Genomic DNA, 16812 nt, shown 5'->3' on the forward strand with positions numbered 1-16812 from the left:
CAGGTGCCGGTTAGGCCGCGTTCGCGTAGGAACTTGGTCTCGAAGCTGGCGGAAGCGGCAAAATCTTGCAAAAATCCGCCCGCCTAGGCGGCAAAACAGGCAGAAAAACAGGCGGCGAACCAAATTGGTCTCGGACCGATTTTTTCGCCATGGCGAAGCGGAAACGTGGCGGAAAGTCGTTCTGCTCGACCGGAAGCTACACTAGCATGTAAACTTTCGGTCGTAACATTGAACATGACACCAAAAGTGTAGGCTGCAATGCTGATCGACGCGATCAAGAACCACCCCTTGCTCTACGACAAGAGAAGTACTAAAACGTACTGTCAGCAATACTCGCGATAGTATTCAACGTCGCGCGACCGGAGGCGCGGCAACGAAGCCAACGGAGTCGCGTGACCCAACTTCTCGCGCTTTTGCAAAGCCAGGCGAACCCACCACCGCCGTTTCCGAGGTTTTCTTCTCTTCCGTTTATTCATTGTCCATTTCTAGAAAACAAGTAGGTAGAAGTATAAAAGCCATTTCTTCTTCCACTTCCATGACAGACAATAGTTAGGCAGATTCCTCGTTTGCGCTCCATAATTCTCCTCGCACGTGCACGGTATGTTGCAGAAGTCGCGGGGTGCTTTTCTCGTCGCGACGATAGATTGGGAGCGTAGGTCTCACGTAGGACGCGCAGGCTTCGGCGAGCCTCAACACAAAGGGCCAGCCCGGGTTTTAGCTTTGGTGTTCCCGTTGCCACTTTCGTGTCCTGGAGGCGCCGAAAATAATACGAAATGATGAAATGTTATTACAACTTGTAAATAAAAGCTATTAAAGAAATATAATCACGCCTAGGCAGCAACCTGTGACACAGCGCTACCGCGCCCGTGTGAGGAGAATTACAGAACGCCAACGAGTAATTTACCGAAGGTCGCAGATGACACGCGAAATTGCGCAAGATGATCACTTTTGATGACGGGTGGGTCAGTGAATGAACATACCGCTCGAAATAATGCGATAATGAGCGCCACCACGCCGACAAACGTACGCAGACTAGATGGATGTGGACGAAAGCGGCAGCGGCGGCCGCGGTGGTAGCAAAACAAATGTGAACTTGGACATGCGCGGAAAAGATTTTCCGGCCGCTTTGGCCTTTCCGGCCGCTTTGACTTCTCCACCCGCTTGCCGCTTCCCAAGTGTGAACGTAGCCATAGTCTGCAGCGCAAAACGTCTCTCGTTTGCGATTGCGCCCCTACGGAAGGCTGGTAGTTACTGTTGTGTTGCTGAATCCCAAACCAGCAATTACGAAAGGCTGATAGTTGCTGTTGTGTTGTGGAATCCCAAACCAGCAATGTACGCACCAAAGGGTTGATGCCAGCAGTGAAATTCCACCGACTCGCAACAGAATGCACGAAACAGACAGCCGACAAGCATGGATTACATGTGCGCAGTACAGCGGAAGTAAACTCTTGTTGCAGGCGCTGACAGTTCTCGTCGGAGTTCACGCGTCCTGAGAAATTGATTATGTGCACTATGCACTGAACAAGACCGGAGTTCATTCCTGCATCACTAGTACACCAATCAGTCGAGATTCTGTGAGGTACAAGGCCGCTTCCTGTTTGCACCGGCCTAAGTGAAGCAGAAATGACTCGCACGCACTACTTAAAATGCGTACACATGCCATAACTATGCAGTGCGGTGAAATATTCTGTACAATTCTGAATTTGTTGACGTAAAGGCAAATGACGGCTGCACGCTCGCACACAGCGGAAGACACAGCGGCCCATGCACTTGCCGCAGGAAATGCAAGGCGACGAAAGCTTCGTAAAAAAAAAAGCATTACTCGTTTTTGCGCGTATTTCAGTTTTCTAGCAAAGACGCAGCGAACAAGCTATTGCTATGGGAGTAGGTATATAGCCTGCATGGTCACACGTGCATTTTCACGTGTATAGCCGTCCTTGACTTGTGAAACGCACTTCGCCCCGACGAGGACGACGCCATCTACGCTTAACGGAGATTAACAATTAATGATGTCTTCTCTGATCGGGCGGGTCGTCTCAATGATGCGTTTTCGAAGACTGGTCCATTCAGTGGCGCGATGAGAGACGGTTGCTCCAAACGCCCACTGTACCTGTCGTACTTACTGTATTTTACTGAGCTTACATTACTTTTTACTTAATTTCTTCACAAGCACACACTAGAGCACTGCACGGGCCGATTTTTTCAGCCCGGGCCCGGCCCGGGCCCGTTATTACGTTGGGTGGCCCGCCCGAGCCTGATCAAAACTTTTATGGCGAGACCCGGGCCCGGCCCGGGCCCGGAAATAATCTACGTTACCCGGCCGGCCCGGCCCACCACCCCTTTACCTTAGGCCCGAGCCCGGCCCGAGCCCGACTCTAAACCGGCCCGAACCCGGCCCGAGACCGAAAAATAATGTTTTTCAGAGTTGAGTCGCCCGAGAATAACTCACTGCACGTTACATGCACACCGCCAGAAAGCCCGAGCCCGGCCCGGGCCCGGGTCAAAAAGCACACGCCGTGCCCGAGCCCAGCCCGAGCCCGGGAAAAAACAGTTCTACCCGGCCCGGCCCGGCCCACGGGCCCGGGCTTTCGGGTAAGCACGAGTCCGTGCAGTGCTCTAGCACACACACACGCGAGGGGGGAGGGGGGGTCCCATGTCTTTGATATACATACATAGAGGGTGCTTAAACTACCGATATTTATTATCGATCACGTCACGTAGAGGAAAGCAGACGCTTGCCCCCCCCCCCCCCCGGTCGGGCCGATGAACCCCCCCCCCGAAAAAAATTTCTGGCTACGCCCCTGACAGACCATCACGCCAATTTTTTGTTCGATTAGGGCATTCTGGCACACAACACTTCACGCAGGTGCGCCTACTGCTGACGGGAGTTCTCGCCGGTCTGCTGAGAGGCAGTAGACTTTGAGCGGAACGACAGCATCGACTTTGACCGTCTACCTTAACTATGTCCCGGCACGGCCCTAAATATGTTCGGAGTCCCCGGCTCGCCAGTCCATCCTTGGCCACAAGACAGGAGGAATTTTTTCCCCTGGGAAAACACTCGCTTCAGACCCTGTACGTTCGCTTAGGGCCCATACTCGCTAAATCCGCCCGTCCGCTCCGCACGCATGCGGACCGGGGCGGAAGGCTGTCCGATCGTCTGGACGGGCGGACGCAACTTTGCCGTCCGCATGCCTGCTCGTCTCTCATTGGCTGGTAGGAGGCGGACGCCGTAGGACGTCATCATGGCAAACATGGCGCTTGCTCGAAGCGAAGCGGTGACGCGAGGCCTAGGCTACAGCCGCGTCAGGAACAGCCTATTTTGCTCGTTCTTGTGATCCTTACTAGAGTTATCCAGCACCCACGATGATTGTCATTGAAGCCAACAAGCCGGTGTACCCTCCCACGCCTCATCAGTGCGGGCGATCACCGACAGAAACAGACGGAGCTGAGGAAGTGTGTTGTGTTTGCGCGAGCGTCGGAAGAAATATTTCAAGTCATCGACTTCGTGTTTTCTTGTGCCGTGCTTCGCGTGAGCATTGCAAACGAGAAGGCCATCACATACACGTGCGTTCCGAGTACGACACATGTTCAGGGCGTGGCGAAGTGAAAGGTGTCCGATCGGCGCACTCAGCGTACGCGACTTGTATGTGTTCTGTGTATGCGGTTCATTGCCGCGAAGTGGTGAACGCCAGTCCTTTCCAACCTTTAGAAGTGATGACAAGATCAGTAGCGATGAAATTTTTGCCTCGTTATCACTGTCATTCCTCGTGTGCTATACTGCATGAGCCGTTTTGCCGTCTGCGATGCGCCGTGGCGACCGCGACGTTCGAGTTGTGTTGTTGCTGTTACGAAGTGTTCGCAAGATACAAATCGGGATATATATGTGTCGCAGCGGTACTAGGCGTAAAGTGCTCGTTTTATGCGATGTGCGCATACTCAGAAGTGGACTGTGCATAAGTGTTGCCGATCGCGTTTTCTTGTGTAGTACCCTGATAGAGAAGCCCTATCACACCGCCATTTCTGCTTCGTACATGTATCGTTTGTTTCAAAAGTTGTTACTGCACTTTTGAAGATGCTTCTATCGGTGCGGCTAATTTAGGGAACATCATATAGTCACATACGTCAAGACATACTGCGCTGTCCTGAAATGTGGACGCGCCTCAGCACTAATGCTATGAATGCAAATTTCTAGCAGCCTTGATTTTTATCATGTGGGCAGTGCTGTGAAGAGCAGGAATTTCTAGATTGTACGAAGCACATAGCTTTATATTTTGTGATGCAAGCGGCTTGCATACCCAAGAATGTTAACTGCTTGGTTTTTGCTGGTGACTAAGCACAGAGTCTGTTTGTGAAGAAACCAGTGGTATTGTAGATGAATATGGTATGGGTGAGAACTGGATACTTCGTTATGAAGTACAGAGTTACGTTTGCTGACAAAAAAAACAGTATGCATGTAAAAAAATAACAAGACTGAACACAGGTATGGTGATATATTCTGCTAGCAGCCAGCAGAATCGCATGAAAGAAATTTGGCCCAGAGTTCTTCCTCACTGGCTAGCTATGGTCACGTTAGTAATGCAGGTAGAATAAGCTAAACGAAGAAATTTGGCCCAGAGTTCTTCCTCACTGGCTAGCTATGGTCACTTTAGTAATGCAGGCAGAATAAGCTTAACGAAAGTTTGCCGTTACTGTGTGCATCCACCCCATTTCATTCTCTGGTTCGTGTCACCTGTCTTGGCACGGGCCTTCAGTTTAATGCGTACAATATTTATCACAAGTACCAGCGTTATCTGACTAAGAAGTGCTATACTTTTTATCCTCTTGTTAATTCTTCCCACAGTCATTACCAAATAAAGTGCGTTACGCTGACTTGAGCTTGCAAAGCATGTCCAATAGGTGCTTTTCCGGTGCACTTTCATCTAGCTGTAAGCGTACTGCTATCTATGATTCATGGATATAGGATGTTCGACTCTATTAGTGGCCCTCTCGGAGATCTTTATTTTGAATAGGCCACGGTTCCACTCATTAACTGAACAGTTTTCAGCTGCGCTACCAGACTACGGAAAGAGGAGCCTCACCTCATTATTCTTAAGCATTTTCATGGCCACAGTGCATTGCGCCTGAGAATTAAGCTGCTATCACAATAAAAAGGGTGCCTATTGGCTGTCATGAGAATATTCTGAAGACATTTTCACAATTATGTCAGCATTAGTTATGTGATTGAAGATAATGAATGAGGACGAACTGGTGGCAAAATTATCCAAGTGACTCTGCCAGCAGAATATTTGCTCCCTATGTTATATTAGCCGCAATGTTTTGGTCAGTGTGCTGCATTTTTCTTTACCACCCAAATTTTTCTTTACCACCCACAAATTTACCACCCAGCCAGATAAGATATTGTCAAATCATCAATTTTAGCCTGATACACATGGACACTTCTTTATTTTATCATATTCTGGAAATAGTACCCAAGCCAAGCTTAGATTAGCAACATCAGCTTAACGTATGCACGCAGTTGAGTTGCTGCATGTGAGAAAAGAAATCATTGCGAAACTAATAGTAATTAGTCCAGTAAAAAAACTTATTTGTATCTATGTATTGATTGTGTAAGTTATGCTCTTCATTTTACGCACACAGTAACACGTAAACACAAATTGTATGCGTACATTGCTTTAACATGCATGTGTGTGAATAAAACAGCACAACTTCTAATATCAAGACATGTCACTACAACTTGACCCCATGAAAGATGCTCTATATGGTACTCAGCTGGTCTTATTTAAATTTTATCACGTGACGCAGTTACATTTCTTACCTGTATGTAAACCAGTTTATGAACTGTATCTGCTGCATGTGAGAATGCATATTTTCGGCCAATGACAGTACCTGAGGCAGCAGATTTTTATTTATCCTTTGCCATCACTTGTTAGAGGGGCCTTGCATGTTGATTAGGCCATCTAAACAACTCGTATAAAGTTCTGTGTTTAGTATACTAGCACTGAAATACTGAACACAGCTACACTACTTTGTACACTAGTGAGAGAATTCTACAGTTCATCGTTCTGTCACATGTTGCTCTTCAATCATAAATGGTGACTGCATTTGGTGTCATTAGTTCTAGGCTCATTTTCACTTGGGCCTTTCGATGAAGTAAAATCTGCCTCTCCAACAGTGAATTTAGTGGAAAGCCCCCGCTGAACCAATATCTCCAAGACCAATTACTGCATGCTTTTGGCCAATCAGATTGTGTGCCAAAACTATGTATGATACATAACTTCAGCTACACCAATAATCACACAGCTGAAGCTGCTACATCTAGTTAAGTCATTGATATAGGCAGAGGAAGATGTACTTGTGCAACTGTCACTCATCACTTAATATGGGAATGACCCAAACCTTCGTGAGCTATATGTGAGCTGAAGCTGTTACATACAGTTAAATCATTGATATAGGCAGAGGAAGATGTTTTACTTACGCAAATGTCACTCATCACTTGAAATGAGAATGACCCAAACCTTCGTGAGCTTATCAGATTGCAACCATATGACAGCACAAGGGGGAACTAAGCTGTACAATAGTGCCACCATCTCAACTGGCTTGTCATGATGCTCTTGCCTGCTGGTTTCTTATTTATATTTAATAGCCTTTCCATGTTATGAATTCACAGCTTTCATAATATTTACTGCACTAATGAAGGCACTGCACACTTACCCCTACTGAAGGAGGTATCTGTACATGTAGAGCAGAGAGAATTTATACAGATAAAAATACGTCAAAGAAAGTATTTTCACATTAGAAGATATTCCACCGGCAATGAATGCACATTCAGAACATGCAATAAGTGCCATGTGAGGAAAATGAAGACGTGTGGTGCTGAAAACGGGTTTTATGACTGAGAGGTCACAACACGAGTATTTGTGTGGTGTCCTTCCTATTCAATGATGTGGTTTTGTACTATAGATGTGAAGTGTCACACCAGCAAAGCTGAGCATCCACCCTTACATTTCAAACGATTTTTTGAATGCTACGCAGTTATGCTGATAAGCACATTCTGCCAGCAAATCTGCACCACCCTAATTTAAGCACGATGGAGAGGGTTGTTTGTGCATAGCCAAGCTGTTCTGGCGTGCCTGCAGGAATACAGCAGTGCCTGGTGGCACCGTATAGTTAAGGCGTAAAAGTGAACAGCTCGTCAAGAAATCGACTGATACTAAGCTGACCCATGTGTAGGAGCATTATATTACCTAAGCCACATGCAAAGTTGCTTTCAGTGTACTGAAAAACCACAGCTTTGATTTGTCAAGTTATTTGGCTGCACACACACAGCGCTGTAATGAAGTCTGTACAATGGTGAGCAATGCAGCAAGGAATGAAAGATTACTTGTGATGTGCGGATTTGAATAGTACATGTTGGAGCATTATATTACCTAAGCCACATGCAAAGTTGCTTTCAGTGTACTGAAAAACCACAGCTTTGATTTGTCAAGTTATTTTACTGCACACACACAGCGCTGTAATGAAGTCTGTACAATGGTGAGCAATGCAGCAAGGAATGAAAGATTACTTGTGATGTGCGGATTTGAATAGTACATGTGAATGCATACCCAATTCACCAGTATTGTTTTCTTCTGGAACAATTTCATGCTGGGTACAGAGGCTGAGCCATTGTGGCCTCCTGACTGCAAATTTCAGCGATATCTTTCACGGTGCTCATGGGGGTACCATTCATTTGGCTTCTTGAATAGTGAATAGATAGATATTGGAGCCCACCAATCTTGCAGTTTTATGCAGAACAACCACCTCGCGCATTATTCATAAAGATGAACCAAAGGAACTATTTGTTGGTTTGTTATGAAAATAAAAAATGAAAATAAATGTTTCCTCACTTTTTGTGCGGGCCTGTCTTCCGCCATATGAGCCTTCATTTCATTGTCATGTGCATGTTAAAACAGCTACTAATTAAGAAAGACAAAAACAAAACCACTTACTACATCAACCTTTTCACACCACGAGCGATCGCTGAGCTCACAGTGAAGCTAAGTCACTTAATAATCTTGGTTTGCTGTCAAACAAAATGCAGGTACTGACCAGCTGTTTGTTATGGCATGTATTTTTTCATTTTCCTAAAATCTGGCTGTGCATCAGCTAGCTAGGTTGTTGCTACATAAATACATAGACAACATGTAGCCCATGCCCAACTCAGTAAAATAACCTTAGTAGAGCTTACAATAGTTCACTTATCATGTGCATCCGGTGTGAACTTATTTTTCATTCATATGTAGATTGATTGAAATAGAACACGCATGTATGATGCTGACAGTATCAAATGGTCTCAAGTCTATCATCTTTGTTTGCTGCCATGGCTGAGAGAGGGAGCATACCTATTATTGTAATGCTTAATTTCTGTTCATCTTGTTAATGTGTTTCACATTGCGTAAATGCTGAATTAGATATAATTGCAGTATTATAGGTAATGAAAAGGCAGATGAGCTAGCCCGCGAAGGACATGATCACATAAAATTTATAAAAGTGTTTTTCACTAAAAGTGACACTTCAGCTATGGCGAAGCGATATGTACTCAATGAACGGCAAAGAAGATGGTCTTCAACTTCAGGCAGTTGCAAGTTTTTGTTCAACGTCAACACAGAACTCCAATCAAGGCTACCATGATGTCTACCACGGCATCTGGAGACCCTGTTTCACCGGCTTCGACTGAATGTTGCATATATGACTGTTGCATACATGAACAGTCTTCTTTTTCGCAATGGCCTGAGCACAAATCCTTATTGTGACAACTGTGGCACCGTGCAATCTCCAGAGCACATCTTGCTTGAGTACCCAGCTTATAGAGGTGAGCGACATAGATATAAAATGAACATGGAGAAGCTCGACCAAGGCCCCTTGGCATTGACATGGATGTTGGGTTCCTGGCCTTGCCCATCAAAACAGCACAAAGCCCTGGACTTATTGCTTCAATGTATTGAAGTTTGCTGTCTAAACTAAGACTCACGCACATCGTCTCATCAAGACTGTGATCTTACTTTCTTTTGCATTCGCCGTCCGAACACTTACTCAACTGCTGATAACATGACACGAGCTGCATTTTTTTTTTCATTTTTCTTCTGCTTACCCTTTTCTAGGGCCTTACTTCTCCTTCGTCCCATTCGCTGCAGAGTAGCATGTAGGCGAAAATATGCTTGCTGAACACTCTGCATTTTCAATAAAGAGCTTTCTGTCTCTCTCTCTCTCTCTCTAAGTAGTAAAGGGGCAACAGATTGGCGACCCAGGCTGACAACAAACAATGTAACTATTTGATTTCACTCGAAATAAGTTGTCTTATCAGCAATGGTGGTGGTGTTAAAATTTATTTAGGTCCGGAAGAATCTTCACCCCGTTTTTATAGGGGCAAGACTTCGGGCCGCTCCCACGTTGGGACGGGAAGGCCAAGCCTCACCGCCGCATCGCGGGCCTTTTGGACAGCCCGGAGTTGATCAATGAATTCGTGGCTCTTGACCAATGAATGAAATGCTTCCGCCATCAATACGTGGTCCGTGTGGTGCTGTAAAGAGGGACACTCCCACATTATGTGTTTAAAATTGCTAACTCTGCCGCCGTCGGGACACAGAGGGGAGACCTCCGTGTACCTACTGATGACGGAGAGTGTGGGATACGAGTTCGTTTGTATTAGCCTGAGGGTCACGGCTTGAGGCCTCGTGAGATTTTGATGTGGCAGGGGAAAGCCCTGCGACTCATCTGATAGTGGCTTGTGATCTCGTTGAAGGTGGAGAGAATGTCCCTGACGGGGGAGGGGGGTGTTCTGCCTCGGAAATAGTCGGATCAAGCGCGTCGCCGGTCCCACCCGGCACACTGGCCTCCCAGTGCCCGGCGTGGCTGGCAAGACCTCGCGCCTGGGCATGGGCCAACTCATTAACGTTGGCTAGCCCCCCCTAGTTCGGCGCCCTCGTGCGCCGGGAACCATGTAATGACGTGATGAGTAAACACCTTACCCTCAAGTGCCCTACCAACCTCCTCACAAACTGCCCCAGTCGAGAAAGCTCGAACGGGTGATCTCGAGTCCGTATAAATATCTTCCCTGTCCGACCGAAGGAGCGCCAGCCGACGACGTCCTGATTGACGGGGCTGATAATACTCGGCCCTTCATGTCCACTACGTTAGCAACAAAACGGCTGGACTCGCCTTCGTATTGGGCAGCACCTACAAAACATGACTCTGCCTCGTGCACATGTGCGTACCGCAGAAGCGCAGAGGAGCGAGCCTTCCTCCTGCCAGTGTTGAAATTCGGATGTACGTTCCTCGGAATTGGGGAGACCTTAATAGCCTGCCTCACACTATCTGAAAGTTGAACGTTCCTATCCCTTAACGTCTTCGGATTGATCCCGACCTTAGCCAGGATCCCCCGTCCCGCCTCCGTAGACACGAGTCTAGCAATTTTTGCGGATTGCTGTGTTTCAATAACTTCCTCCAATGTGTTGCGGACGCCTAGGCTTGCTAGGTTTTCTGTGCTTGTGTGCTTTGGGAGTCCTAGGAGTCTCTTAATACTTTTTCTGATGAGCGTGTTTAACTTATGCATTTAGTGTTTCTGCCATCTGTGCATCGGAGTGACATAATTTACATGGCTCATGAGAAACGCGTGAAAAAGCCTGAGGAGATTATCTTCCTTAAGGCCTCCTTTTCTGTTCGAAACCTTTGCAATGATCGAGTCTGGTTATTCCTTCAGCATGTCCTCTAAGCTTATCTACAGTACGACCGTGCTGGCCGTTAGCTTCAATGATCAAGCCTAGCACCCGGAGAGAACGAACCCTTGGGATATCGCTCCCGGACGACGTTCGCACCCCAATATCAATCTCCTCTTGAGGCCTCCACCCTCTAGGGTTGGGTCCTCTTCTAGTGGGACGATATAGAAGTAACTCCGATTTGGAAGGCGAGAGCCGGAGACCCATCCGATTGACGCGTTTTTCTACGCAATGCACCGCTTCTTGCAGTGCGTCCTCAACGTGGCCTTCTGACCCGCCAGAGCAACAGAGGGCAATGTCGTCCGCATAGATTGCGGACCCAATACCCTCCATCTGCTCAAGCTCGTCGGCCAAGCCCTGCATCGCTATGTTAAACAAGAGCGGCGAGACAACCAACCCCTGTGGGGTACCCCCTTTCCCGAGATCATAAGCCTCCGATTTCAAGTCACCCACTTTGATTGTGGCCCTCCTATCTCCGAGAAAAGAGTGCACGAATCTGTAAAATCTTTCCCCCAAGTCAAGGCGGGAGATCGAGTCTAGAATATGCCTATGCGACACGTTGTCGAAGGCCTTTTCCAGATGGAGACCGAGAATGGCACTCGTGTCCCTGGTGTCTTTATCTAATATATCGTGCTTGATGAGTAGCATGACGTCCTGCCTGTAGAGGTGAGGCCTGAAGCCTATCATGTTGGGAAAGAGACCCTCGTCCTCAATGTGTTTAGAGATCCGATGATTTGTCACATGCTCCACCACCTTGCCCAAACAAGAGGTGAGGGAGGTGGGCCTGAGGTTCTCAGTCCCGGGGCTGCGCCCAGGCTTTGGAATGAGAACCACGGATGCAACCTTCCACTCATCTGGAAATACACCCGATTCCCAAATGCGGTTGATCTCTGCCGTTATGACCTTAATCTCACCTGTCATCTAAATTGCGCAGCATTCTGTTGGTTACGCCATCCGGTCCCGGGGCTGACCTTCCACTGAGTTTCTGCAGTGTTTCGCGAACAGCCGCCTCCTGAAACCGCCTGTCTAGGCGCTCTGCCGATTTGCCCTCATATCGGGCGCATTCCTGCTCCGGGGGCCCAGCCTTGTCAGCCAGGGGAAGATACCTTCGTGCCAAGTGCGTGGCGATTTCGTCATCCCCATGCTGCGGCCTTTCCGCATGAAGAATTTTATCCACTACCCGATTCTGATTGCTTTTGGTCTTATCCTCGTGGAGCAGGTACTTGAGTAGGTTCCATTTCCCACCTAATCGCATACAAACCTCATTCCATTGCTGTCTCTCAAGCACTTGACAGTGTGCCATAATTTCTTTGTTTAGCTCGACTAGCCTCTTTCTAAGCATGCGATTGAGGTTTTGTGTTTTCCACCTAGCTAGTATAGATTCCTTGGCCTCTATTAAGTGTGCTAATCTGCTATCCATTTTATCGACCTCCAGCGCCGTGTGTATTGACTTGGTCACTTCTTCTACGTCCCTTTTGACTCTATCCAACCATTCCTGGAAGTTTTCAGGAGAATAACCCCCCATTTCCTCCCTGATCTTACGGAAATGATCCCAGTCTATGTAGTGGAATGTCCTGGGAGGCTTTCTGCTACCTGCAGCACGGTGCTAACAATATAATGATCGCTTCGCAATTCCACCCCTAAGTTAGCCCAGGAAAATTCCCCTGCCGACACCACGAATGTGAGGTCCGGAGTTGAATCCTGCGACACGGAGTTGCCAATCCTGGTGGAGAAGCTGGAATCGGTGATTAACGTGAGGCCAAGATCCGCCGCTGCCTGCCAGAGGTTTTCGCCCTTGCGTGTGGTGTGGGGGTAACCCCACGCCTGATGCTGGGCGTTAAAATCCCCGGCCACAACAATGGGGGCCCTGGCCTTGCCTTCCATAGAAACCGCCTTAACCAACAATGAAGTGAAGCGATGCTGCACCCCTCTAGGGGAACTGTACACGTTGAGTATGAATACGCTATTCCTGACCTCACCGCTCGGGATAACCTCGCCAAAAAGGTATTGACTTTTGCAACTACCCATGTTTAAGTCATGCTAGATAAAAGTGTGTTTGTTAGAGACCAGGGTGGAGACACTACTACTCTCCGGCCCTTTCTTTACGTACGATTTGTAGCCCGACAGAGAAACTCTACCCACCTATACCGCTTGTAAAAGAATAATCTGCGGTCTCAAATCCCTCGATCTGAGGAACTGCTGAAGGGCCGCTCTTTCTTGAGAGAAGCCCCAACAGTTCCATTGCCAGATCGTAAAGTTCAATACACCCTTACTCGCCGCCATCATTGGAGATATCAACCAATTCAGCCCGTGTATTACCATCGGGCTCCCCCGAGGAAGCAGCCTTGCTCTTAACCAGAGTCTTTATTAGCTTCTTGGCTCTCAATTTGCCTACCTCTTCCTCAAGCTTGGATGTCCTTGCAGTAAGAGAGGCCATCGCCTCCGCCATTTGCATAAGAGTCTCCTTAATATCAGCCAAGGAATCTGTGATTTGCGCCCGAAAATCAAGCTACTCGTTCCTGATGTGCTCAGTAGTTGCCTTTCTCTTTGCCGGCCTAACCTCAGAACGAGTATTCATTGGAACCTCAGCTGTTGGCGACTCCCCCACATTCTCGACGGGCCTGTTCGGCCCGTCGAGAATGTGGAAGCAGCCGCTGCAGGTGTAAACACTGCGGAGAGTGGGCTTTTCGTTGCGCCCTAAAAAACTAGGTATTTAAAAATCGCTTGCAGTCTCTTTAACGGTCGCACCAGGTTACGAAAATGGCGACAAATTCTCCCCGAATAAGCCATAGACATGAAAGGTTAGCAAGAACCAAACGATCTTACCACGCCCAGTAAAAGTATGCGTCCAGACTCGTTCTCTTTAGCCCGTGTTACAAACTGTGCCTTACCTTTAAGCGCAGGGTCTTCAGCACCCGAGCCGCAAACAATTTAGCGCCTCGCGCACCTGGCCTGCGCACCAGACTTATGACTTTTGTGAGCACGAGCCCTTATTCCAAATTCACGAGGTTTTTCGGGCCAAATTCACAAAGCTATTCTTTCGTAAGGGCCCTTCGCCATGGGCCGACCGCTTTTTCTAATAAACTGCCAAGCATCTTGATTGGCTGGAATTTTCTCTTACAAACAATTCTAGCGTAACAATTTTTCTGCAAACGGGCCTTCGTTATTGACGAACTTTTCTGAATAGTTGGCAGCATTCGCTAATTATACGTTCAGTGGCACTATTGCTTGGTTTTCTTTGTATGAACTTGACTGGCGGAGAAATTCTTGGCACGAATTCGGAAAGGTTTTCATTCGCAAATGCTCTTTGTCACTGGTAAAGAGCATTTCCACAGGCAGACCACAGGCAGGCCGCATTCGATAGTGTTATCTCTAGCATCGTGATTTGCGGGTATTTTGTTATTACGATCAACTCTACCGTATGAGCGTTTTGTGAACACGGGCCCTGGGCCCTTATTCACAATGCTCATATTCACAAAAAAGCACTCGGAGTACCATTAATCTTAGGAGAAAATTTCAGCAAATGCCGATGATGGACATATTATTAGCTGACGCGGCCGGCAAATGTAAAAGTGCACTTGCAAACGCAAATCGGTGAATGGCATCCAAGAATTTATTTCGTTCGTGTAAGTGCTGTTCACCATTAGCTAGCTGACTTTGCTAATAGCATGTCCGAGACATCACAATTGGCTAGCATATGGTTGTATAAACAATTCTAGCTCAAGTAATTTCTTGGGAACATGGACCTTGATTAACTGCTAATCAATATAAACAGCACAAATGAATTCGTGTTTGTAATTGTGTTTTAAGTCTATCTTACTTAAATGAAAATGTTGTATTCAATGTCTAAAGCTATTGTCGAAAATGCTGTTCAGTACTTCGACAAAGGGTATCCTGAAAATAGTGTTTGCAAGGATTTGGCCATCATCGCCCGGATATTGAAGGGTTTCATCCGCTTTGGGGCCGAATTCATGCATATTTGAGTTTGTAAGTACTCTTTATACCATTGGCTGGCGGCCTTGATTGACAGTATGTTCAACATTACGACTAGCTGGCTTTTGCTCTTACTCAGACTTATAGCGTAAGAACGGTTTTGAGAATTCGGGCCAAAGTTCTAACTTCTTTGGTGCAGCACTGTGTACGCGTATGTTTTTACCAATAAGTGCATACCTTGAGTGCACAAACCCTTGTTTTGCACAAGTGTTTTATTAGTGTTCCTTTTGAATTGGTAATCTCACAAATAAAGGAGTTTTCATGCGGGTGGTGAAAGTGGGGCCGAATCCACAAAGCATTCGGCTCGTTAAAGCTGGTTTTTAGTGGCTGGCCCTCTTCCCTAATAATAGGTTGACTGTCACTAGTGGCTAGTATTTGATCGTGCGAGCTAAACTACCGTAAGTGCTGCTTCGTAAATACGGCCTAGTATCTGTGCGAGCATATCTAGCAATGTGTTAAATTTGAGAACGAAGAATTGATGAACCTAAGATGATGAACCTCTCTCAATTTAGAAGGCCTCCGTCATTGGTGTTTTCTTTACTGCGCTAATCACGAGACGCTTTGCAGATTCACTTCATTGGGGAAGATGTCTCGCAGCTTTGGAGGATATGTCCCCGTGATCTAGTTCCAGCAGAATTTGGTGGTACGCGAGAGAATTTCGACTACGACGGCCAAGAGGAGTCTGTACGCCGAAAAAATGATTTGTTCGAAGATTTGTGTCGTTTTGACTGCCCAGCGCAGTGAGAGATATGTTGAGACTAGAAGTTAGAATTTTTGACCAAGGAGAAGCAGTGTTTATAGTTTTTGCTGCATCTTAATGACTATTCAGTGTCATTGCAAAACGAGTCAGTCCGAATTAAATGGGTGAACAGATGGCGAGTCTTCTGTTGAACGCCCTGAACTTTGGAGCCTTTACCTCCGCGTTACCATTAGAAAGGATGTCAAGTCTCACTGGTCACGCTTTATTTCGTAAACACAATTGTTCTCTTATATTGTGTCACCTGTCTCTTATAGTAAAGCATCATCCATATACATGCAGGAGCAAGGATTTCACAGAAAGGCACCTCCACTTTATTTCACATCACTTGATGGCTGCACAGGGCATAAGTGCATGTGAGGCTTTAGGCTACGGTCCAGAAAGCTGTATTTCCAGGTCTATAAGATGCGTATTTTCCCCGAAATTTTCTTCAGTGCGTCTTGTAAAACAGCGCGCCTTAAGTATGCATAAAGCCAAGCGTGCTGGAACGACCAGAATACGCGTATTTTCCCGCGAGTACATGAAAGCGCGCGTGGCAGCATTCTCAAAGAATTCAAATCTTATTTTAACCAAGCTTTAAAATTGTAGCGAATCTTTAAACTGGTAGCGACGTTTCCATAGGAGACCACGTGACCATAAAGTGCTTCCAGGTTTCAACCATCGCCATCTGTGCGTCGTGAGGACGACATCTGTAACAAAAATTGAAAAAATACACAAGAAGTTTAGACATCACACCCGCAAATGGAGGTGGTGTCGATATGTTATGGTGCTTGGAGAGACGGGTTGAGTTTCTTTAGGGTCTGGAATTTCGACCGCTACGCGAGCAGCTATTTTTATTCTCTGAGCTTGCGGCTAACCTCAGTTGAAGTGCTAGCGTGTCATTAAACCGTAGGGGTGCCTGTATCTTACGGTGAGCATGACAAAGCTGTTAACTGTGAAAGCTTCAAAGATTATGTTAAAAGGTTTCGCAAATGTTCCATATTGTTACTGTGTGTTGGTCATAGTACTTGTCGTCCATGTTTTGTTTGGCCATGTGTTTAGAGTCCTGAATTCTAGGCGAATAAAAGTTAAGTTCCTTTTGAAACAACTCTTGTACTGTGACTCATTCCCATCATATTCCATCACGTCCTAAAAGGACAGTGTCCCAGCCAAGGTCCCAAGGTATCCGACTAATGTACCAGCGATAACAGGCGCCCAGTACTCCACCGGGTTCTTTGCCTCCGTTCACCTGTTTTCTTCCTCCTTGCTTTCTGCGGTACTCTCCTCCCTTACATCCTTTCCTAGATAGTGGCGTCACGTCGAACGTCA

At 46.9% G+C, this 16812-nt stretch overlaps 1 protein-coding gene across 4 annotated transcripts in view; it reads left to right on the forward strand.

Annotated features, from left to right (window-relative positions):
- The window catches only part of LOC119450573 (alpha-tocopherol transfer protein-like), a 107339-nt gene extending 91170 nt beyond the window's left edge, over positions 1-16169 (forward strand). For all 4 annotated transcript variants that reach the window (XR_007466474.1, XR_007466475.1, XR_007466473.1 and 1 more), the window contains one exon: positions 15901-16169. The gene's annotated coding sequence lies outside the window, so the exon portion shown is untranslated. The remainder of the gene's footprint in view (positions 1-15900) is intronic.
- The last annotated feature ends 643 nt before the right edge of the window (positions 16170-16812 follow it).

This window comes from Dermacentor silvarum, chromosome 4, assembly GCF_013339745.2.
Source record: "Dermacentor silvarum isolate Dsil-2018 chromosome 4, BIME_Dsil_1.4, whole genome shotgun sequence".
Classification (NCBI taxonomy): Eukaryota; Metazoa; Arthropoda; class Arachnida; order Ixodida; family Ixodidae; genus Dermacentor; species Dermacentor silvarum.